Here is a 9,008-nt window from a genome sequence, read left to right as displayed (position 1 = left end):
TGAATCATCTCCATCAGAGCCAGAGTAATCTGGATTAGGTATGATGATACGTTCATCATTTTCATCAGAATCCCATTCCGATTCGGAGTTTGTTGCAATTTTAGAGGCTCTACGCTTTGGCATTTTTTTTTGCTGGGTGTACTCGAAAATTCCCAGGATGATAATGCGGTGAAGGTGTGGTTTGATGTCAGAGTGCAATAAAGGTTACGGAGTCGTTGGAAATTTTTTATTGAAAAACTATGCGCTTTTCGGAAAATTTGTCAAGAATAAAAAGTTCTTGTAATCAGCAGAGGAATACGCCTGAATTTTTCCGGAGCGTTTTGAATAAAATTTTGAATTTTGCAAAAATTGTTCATATGCAAAATCCAAAATTTTGCTTAAAACGCTTCGAAAAAATTCAGGCTTCAGGTTTAAACATTTATTCCACCGGTTAGTGAGATTCCAGGTTAATTAAAGACTCGTAGACAAATTAAAAATGTAGGTCCTTTTGAATAAAACTTTTTTTGCGCCGGAAATGTTTTTAGTTGTCTAATTTGCTTACAAAAATTTAAATTGCTACATTTTCGTAAATATCATTATTTCTTATTTTAAGGACTACCTGAAGTCATTCCGGCCATTAAAGGAAATTATAATTTAAAAAAAACTGAAATTCTAATATTTCGCCACAAGAATTATTTATGACAATGATTATTATAAACTTTTAAATTAGTTTTGTAATTAAATGTCATTTCTAGATTAATGTGAAGCATTTATATAAAAAAAATTCTTAACCAGTTATAAGGCTTTTTGTAAATTAGTTCATAAAATTTATTTATAACAAATAAATGGAATAATCAAATTATTTGTCTTCTATGAGTCTCTAAACATTCATTTAAGACAATACCAAGTTTTACTGATCAGTTGTTAAGGTGTAAAAATTTTTTATGTACAGCATTTCAGTTCTTGCATAATTTGAGTAGAAAAATTATTAATAAACAAATAGAGCAGACAACAGTTCGGAGTCTCAAGCTCATTCGAATTTGATGCACTTTAGTTACAAAAAAATGTTAATCGGAAAAATACCCAGTTTACAATTACCATTCAACAAATTAGCAAAGTACATGCAAAAAACCGATATCAAGTAAATAGTGACCAAATTCATGCAGGAAAATTTTTTGCACTAAACCGCTCAAGTTTTAATTTTTGTTTATCCTTAAGAACCGAATTAAGTAATTTACGCAAGAAAGCTTGACATGCTTAACCGTATTATCATTTTCGATTGAGAGATGGATGAAATGTGAAAATTTTAAATGATTTTGTTTTTCGAGCATGAGTTTTATTTCACTGAAATAGTCTGCAAGCTGTAATTATAGAAAAATATTATTGTTTCTAACGATTTTATAAAAAAAAATTTAGATTTTAGTTGAGATCTCAATCGTACTTTTTCCTGAAGATTCACAGTATGTTAGACATTAAATTGAAATTTAACCTTACACTTTTTTTTACAAAATATTAATGTTTAAAAAAAAAGAAAAATAAATAGAGAAAATCATTTCCAGATTGTTTTTTCTTTGCAATAATGGAGTATAATAATCGCTTTGTCTTTCCTAGAAATGTCACAATGTTAATTAACAAATTGATATCTCGCAAACTCTTTGTCGTAAGATATTCGCTCAGGGCTCATTTTAAAGAATATTTTATGTTCTATAAAGCAAGTTGTATATACTTTTTATCTATATATAAATCGAGAGCGAAAATCCAGGTAAACACATATACGAATATTTTAAGACTAAGTTCTAAGCGTTGATAATTCACTCGAACAAATGTTATGAGTATTTAAAATTTAGGATTTGTACTAAAAAAATGCACGTTTTTTCACAACGTTCATAGCATTAATTTTTATTAAATAACGAAGAAGCGTAATAAGATAAGAATTAAAGAAAACTTATATAGACAACGGAATGCCATAATGGCATTTCTTAGTCAATTTTTGAAATTCAAGTTATATTTAAAGGAATTTGAAAAAAGAGGACAATAATTATTGATCAAGTTGTTATGTAGAAGTTCTGTAAACAATTATTTATATTTGTAATAGTTATAAGTAAAATAATAAGTATTCAATAGGTTCAGTTTAAGATTTCTAGTTGATCCTCACTTAGTTGAATAATTTCATTAAGTTTATCTTTAATACTGTAAGTAGTGCTAATTTTATAAGTTTTTAAATGTCTTTTTTTATTTTATTTTTTTTTAGATTTTACTATAGTAAGAAATAGTAATATTGCATATAAGATCGAATTCTTTTCTGATAATGTTATTAGGATTATAAATGAAGTTTTTGTTACTAAGCTGTTTCAATCTATTATCTTTATATTGATCAATAATATAACGTGGGAAATTATTAAAGAAAAGATGATGTTTTACAATTATTTAATTAGCGTTGAAAATTTATTATGATAAAGTAAAATATCTGAATCTACTAAGTTCCTTCTAGTAGCAATTTTTCATTGAATAGGTTGTTTTGAAAGAAAGTTAATTAGGCAACCAGAGTAGGTTGATTTGCTGAATAATTGTTTATGTATGAACTTAAAGGTTTTAATAATTAGCTCAATCTCATCTTTAGAAATAATGAACAAATTGTCATCGACGTGCCTAAAGTATGCAATAATTTTGCAATTTAATTTACTAGAAATTTCTTATTTTAAATCTTGCATTATCAAATCAGCTAAATCATTAGAAATAGGAGATCCCATGAGAGTTCCCAAGGTTTGTCTATAAATTTTTTTATTAAATTGAAAGTAAGTGTTGTTCATTACGAATTTTATTCCTTCTTCAAATTTATTTTAAGATAAAAAAAAGAAGTTTTTTAATATCAGGCTATCTTTTTTCAATACTGTTTAGAACAAGATCTTAGGAAGGCCATAAATTCTAGCCAAATTATTATTTTCTGTGATAAGATCTTGTCTTTCTATGTTAGAGTTTAAAAAATCATTTAGTCTCCATTTATTAATTTTACTAAAAATTTTACTTTGTATAGTTTTTAAAAAGTTGTCTTGAATGTTTTCATAAGTTATTTTAACACATACCATTAATTATATTTTTTTATTAATATCCTGTTTACTAAAAATCCTTTAGCGCCTTTGTCAGCATGTGTTATGAAGAAATCTTAATGTCCTTTGAGGAAAGTTTTTGTTTCAGCTATATTTTTGAATCTAAATCTATCTGAATCAGAAATAAGGTTAGATTTTTAAATCTATTTATTAGATAAATCAAGAAATATCATTAAAGTGGTCAGACATCTGATAATAGATTGAAAGACCTTAAAAACCAACACTGAATTCATAATTCTAATAAAATCATCAAAAAATTACTGTTCTTTACTATAATAAAATTTCAGAAAATATAAATGACTTTTAAAAAATGATTGAAATAGCGCTACTTTCAGTATAAAATGAAAACGCGCAATCGCAGAAAACGTGCTAAAAATTGAGTTTTTAAATGTTCTTGTGTATAAAACAAGTCGGACCTGTCGACATCCCTCCAATTCTTATTTAAAACAACGAAGGTCATACATCAAAACCAAAAACCAAAAACCTACCAACGCACAAGCCTACAAACCCCAAACCCACAAAGAACAAACCCACAGACTCCAAACCTGTAAACCACAAAAGCACAAACGTTAAACATACAAGCTCCTAACCTACAAACTCCAAACCTACAAACCCCGAACCCACAAATCCCACATCCAAAAACCCACAAACCCTAAACCTACAAATCTCACAAACATACAAATCCCACATGTGCAAATCCTAAAACTACAAACTCTTGGTCTTCAAACCCAGAAATCCCTAAAACACAAACCCCGAACCCACAAACCTTAAACATACCAACTCTAAACCCATACACCCTAACTCCACACACCCCAAACCCACAAACTCTAAAATCGCAAACCACAAATCCATAAACCCAGAAAACCTGTGACATAAAGTCAATTCGTTAATATTGTAACTAATATACTCGCTCTATGCCGAACCCAGGAATAACCAACGAGGGGGTAGCGAAATACTATTCCCTTCTTTTTTATTTTTTTATTTTTATTTTTATTTAATTGTTCAATATGTAATAAGATTTGAAACGATTGAAGGTAGCCTAAGAATTTTAAAAATAAAGCTTATAGAATGTATAGCTACCTTCACAGGCTACTTTGAGTTGTTTCAAATGATTTTTCACGAATTTGTATTTCTATTCTTTGCATAACTGCTGCTACTGCGCATAGCGAATTTCCAATTTCAATTTCTAAACATAATACATTTCATCTTCCCAATTTTTAAATAATGTTTATAACAGAAAATCATTTCGTAAGATACATTTTTCGAACATTCTGATTCGCTTCTCTTTCTTTTCACCTTAGTACTTACAATCATGCTTGATAGTCCTTGGAAAGGTAGATACTTTTTGTGCTGTCTGTGGGTATTACATCGGGAAGGGAAATCGAAGAAGTATCAATGCTAGAACAAAAGGATCTTATGAAAATTTATTTTGATATGTCAAAAGATAATTCAGATAACGATTGGACTCCAAAGGTTGTATGTTCTAATTGTCAAACGCATATACAGTCGTTCAAAAAAGAGAATGATCATGATTACTAGCGATAGGTAAATGCAAATGCTGCAATTTTTTTTTCATATAGAGGTCAGTATAGTCCTTCATGCTTCATGAAAGAAAATCAGCCGACCTAAAATGACTCAAGCGACTGCTGCAAAATATATGCCAAATGTCCAAAGTTTGCCTCGAAGATGCCAAGACATTATTGACGCTAAAGGTGATTCGACCTGCTATTAATGTATTTGCATGAAAGTTTTCGATCGAATAAAACAATAATTGAAAGAATTTTCATATTGAGTCTTTTAATTTTCTCACAACAGTGGCCACGCTCTTATTTAACCGACTGTATTTAATTATGGTAAAGGACTTGAAAATGCAAAACATTTTTCTGCTCCTATGGTTTGGAGAAAACCTGAAAATTAAAAAACAGATTGTTATTTTTGTTTGTGCAATACAAGTGGTAACAATTTAAAAAAATTGGAATTCTATCGAATATCCAAAAGTATGTTTAGCAACGTTTTCTTTACTAGTTTCAAAAGATAAAGTTCGTTCAAATCCTGAGATTAATTTCACAAATGATGATAAAATACAAGAACCTGCAAATAGCTCCAGAGAAACTATTGAAGATGATTATAATGAATTAGATGAAAAAATATCTGAAGAATGTAAATTCAATCAAGAAGAAATAAATGACTTAGTTCGAGATTCGGGGCTTTCAAAAGATAATGCGGAGCTGTTGGCTTCAAGATTAAAAGGAAAAAAGTACCTAACTAAAGGAGCGAAAGAATCATTGAATACTTTCCTGGGTTCGGCAAATAGCAAATATATTAGTTAAAATATCAACGTATTTGCTTTATGTCACAGGTTTTTCGGGTTTATGGGTTTGTGGTTTTGGTGTTTGCGGGTTTAAGGTGTGTAGATTTAGGGTACATGGATTAAGAGTAGGTATGTTTGAGGTTTGTGGGTTCAGGGTTTGTGGGTTAGGGGTTTCTGGGTTTGAAGATCAAGAGTTTGTAGTTTTAGAATTTGCACATGTAGGATTTGTGGGTTTGTGAGAGTTGAAGGTTTGAGTTTTCTGGGTTTGTGGATGTGGGATTATTGAGTTTGGTGTTTAAGGATTGAGGATTTGTGGATTTGGAGATTGTGCGTTTGGAGTTTGTAGGTTTGAGGTTTGTGCGTTTGTGGTTGATAGACTTGGAGTTTGTGGTTAGTCTTCATTGTTGACAGTCATTTTTAGATTCATTCTTATGAGAGCAGAATGCAATCACATTCTGCTCCCATAATAATTAATATGTTATTACTAAACATTAAAAGCTTAACTTCTCTTTTTATATTCACTCTAACATAATTTTTATCTCAATAATTGACTCCAAAAATTACATCATGGAATTTGATTCGAAACGGTAGGAAAAAATTTCAATACTGTGCAAAATATTGGAACAGATGAGTTTATAAAAATTGTTTATTTGAAAAAGATATACAAATTTGTTATAAGTAAATTTTTGATAGAATGCGTAGTTTTTGCTTTGATCTTGAAAAAACATCATTAAAGGCCAAACAAAAACCTGCCCGGTGCGTGGACACATTCTCATCACAACTTTTGTCTTTTAATTAATTTTTCGATTTGTGTGTGGGTTTTGAAAAACTAATATTTAAAAATGTTTTTGATGGTATTTTTGACGATTAAAATAAAACAAAAAACAGAATAACAGGTTAAATAAAAAGCACACAAAAACGAACATTCTAAGCAGTAAAAAAAATTCCATCTAACGCATCGCTGCTGAAGACTGTCGTTGTAACTATTCTCTCCACCTTAGATGCTTTAAGAAACTCTTTTACTGAATTATTATTAGAATATGAAGCAATAGGAAACCATAACTGCAATGTAGAACACGATGCGGTAAAAAGTTCAATTGACCAACCCTGGGTCACTGAGGTTAGGGATATAATTTAGAAGTTGAAAAATGGGTAATGCTGTTATGTGGACCGTATTTGTGACGTTTATTCGTAAAAATACAATTAGAAATAAGCAAATTGAGTTGATGAAAACACGATAGAAAATTAGAATAAAATGTTTAGTAATGACATTTTTTGTGAAGGACGTACAGTTTCTTATAAGAGACAATGAAACCACGTCTGTTTTAATATCAATGTTTGTTATAAATTATAATAATATACATTCATGGAAATCATATACAATTTCAGGGATGAACTACGGACCTCCGTCAGGGTTTCCCCTGACTTCGTCATGACCAGGTATAGTTCACCATCTTTCGGGTCATACAGACTTCATATGTATATTTAAAAATATATGAAATAGAAGAAACCTTTGATTCTCTTTTTTTATTCATTAAAAGAAGACACTGAAATGATATTTTCACATAAAAAGGTAATGAGACTAGTTTTTCTGAAAATTGGTGAAGGTTCAATAATGTAAGTAACACAGTTCTTTAAATAATCACTCGGTATATATTTTGTAGAACACGACACAAACTATTTACAGGACTGTAGCAAAACGTGGTAAAAATATAAGTATAAACGCTAGTTAGTGCAAATAATTGAAAAAAGAGGTGAAGGTACCGATGATTCGAAAGTATCTGACGTGATCTTAAGGTCAAAGTTACATGGAGGTGCTAGTCTAAGTACAAAAGGTGAGAGGATTGACCAATAAGTATTTGGAAGATCGTTCGTGGGATCGATAGGCGACACCCCCTACAAAAGGGCAAGTTGGTCAGTTTTTCCAAAAATTAAATATTCTGGTTAAAGTCATCTTTCACTTTCGATGGTCGTGTTGTAAAGGACTTAAGTTTCTAACTACAGACTGAAAATTTGTTTGAAAATCCCCAAACCATAAACAACCCTAGCTAGAAAGGACCTAGTAGGGCCTAGTAGGACTGAACATAAGAAAATTTTAATTCTTACATTGTAACGATAACTAGCGTTTTTTCAACTCAGTAACTGATCCAACACCGTGGCTTACACTCTCTACTCTGAAATTATTCAAAAATACATTTACGGGGCCAACTGGAATTTCTGTTATTTCTTCTTTGGTTAATGGGATAGTCTTGTAACTTTTCATGTTTATTTTTATGCGTCTGTTAGGGTTAGCTCGAGAATCATATTTGTTTATTCCAGCAAGAACATTATTACTCTCACATATAGCAAATGCCTCACCAGCGATTGATGATAATACAATTTGTTCTTCTGTTGGCATTGGTCTGAAACCACGTCCTGCGATTAATTTAATTTAATTTAATTTTAATTAATTTAATTTTAATAGTCCGCCGGAAAAGTGTACCTTCGAAATTCGTATTGCCGGTGCGGATATTTTTTAGCAAAAATGAGCCACTTAAATTGAATTTGGCCTTGATCATATTCTCCGCCTTTAGAACAAGTAAGAACGGCAGGAGAAGCTGTGTACCTAGAAGGAGACCTGGACCTGACACGAAGAGAATTCTTGGCAGGAGAATGTTGTCTGTCATGAGAAGTAGAAAATGATCTTTTACGAGGAACGCCAGGAATAGGCTCGCCATTGGGCAAACATTCAAATTGTGAAGTTAAATCTATAAGAAGAAACAGAGTATTAAATTTTGTTTAAGACAAAAAACTGCTCAAGAGTAGCTGAGTTTATTTCAATATGCAAAAACGATTGTTGCTTAAATTGTGGCTAAGGGCCGACTGGATACCCAAAATCGCTGCACGGAAAGCATCCTTAGAAGCATTAATCGTGGTAATCATACAAAAAAAAAAATATGTTTGCTTTGCCGAACAATTTTCATCTCCCTCGAATCGTGAGTTTGAGCACGCTAAGTGCGCATGTCTGTTGGCTCTCGTGCTTCATGCTGGGCTTAGTTCGCAACAATCTTACTTACGAATATAACTAAACTATCAAAATCTCTACTTAAATTTGATTTAATTTTAGATGGAAGCGAAAATCATTTTAGTTGAAGCTTTATCGGCCTTAAGGAACAATAGCAAGGAGCAATAGAAAGGAACAATATTTCAGTTATTTACTCATCTGTGATTTTGAAAAATATACTACTTGGCCTTTATTAGATTATTTGATAATGAATATGTTATAATTAATATTCTATTTATTCTCGCGGCATTTTCAGCATTTAAAAAGAAAACCTTTAGCCCTGCCGGAAGAAGATGGTATGTTCTATTTTTCTAAAAGGGTTATCACGATTAAAAATAAAACTATACGTATGTAATTCAATTTATAGTTATTATTGAAAATTAACAAAAAAATAGCCCCAAGTAAATTTGGAAACCTTTTAAACATAAATAATTTTTACTCTCAACATCTTTTTCGTATATCACTCTGTTTCCAGGTCTTCCAATGTTTCACGACGATTATGTCTACGCATCCTAGATTTTTTCATTTTTTCAAAGGTTTGATAGTATTTTCATAATATTAATCAGCA

At 30.7% G+C, this 9,008-nt stretch overlaps 1 pseudogene; it reads left to right on the top strand.

The window, feature by feature from the left end:
* The window catches only part of LOC117178387, a 10,149-nt pseudogene extending 1,580 nt beyond the window's left edge, over positions 1-8,569 (top strand).
* The last annotated feature ends 439 nt before the right edge of the window (positions 8,570-9,008 follow it).

This window comes from Belonocnema kinseyi, chromosome 8 (assembly GCF_010883055.1).
Source record: "Belonocnema kinseyi isolate 2016_QV_RU_SX_M_011 chromosome 8, B_treatae_v1, whole genome shotgun sequence".
Classification (NCBI taxonomy): Eukaryota; Metazoa; Arthropoda; class Insecta; order Hymenoptera; family Cynipidae; genus Belonocnema; species Belonocnema kinseyi.
This window is presented reverse-complemented; position numbering and strand designations above follow the sequence as displayed.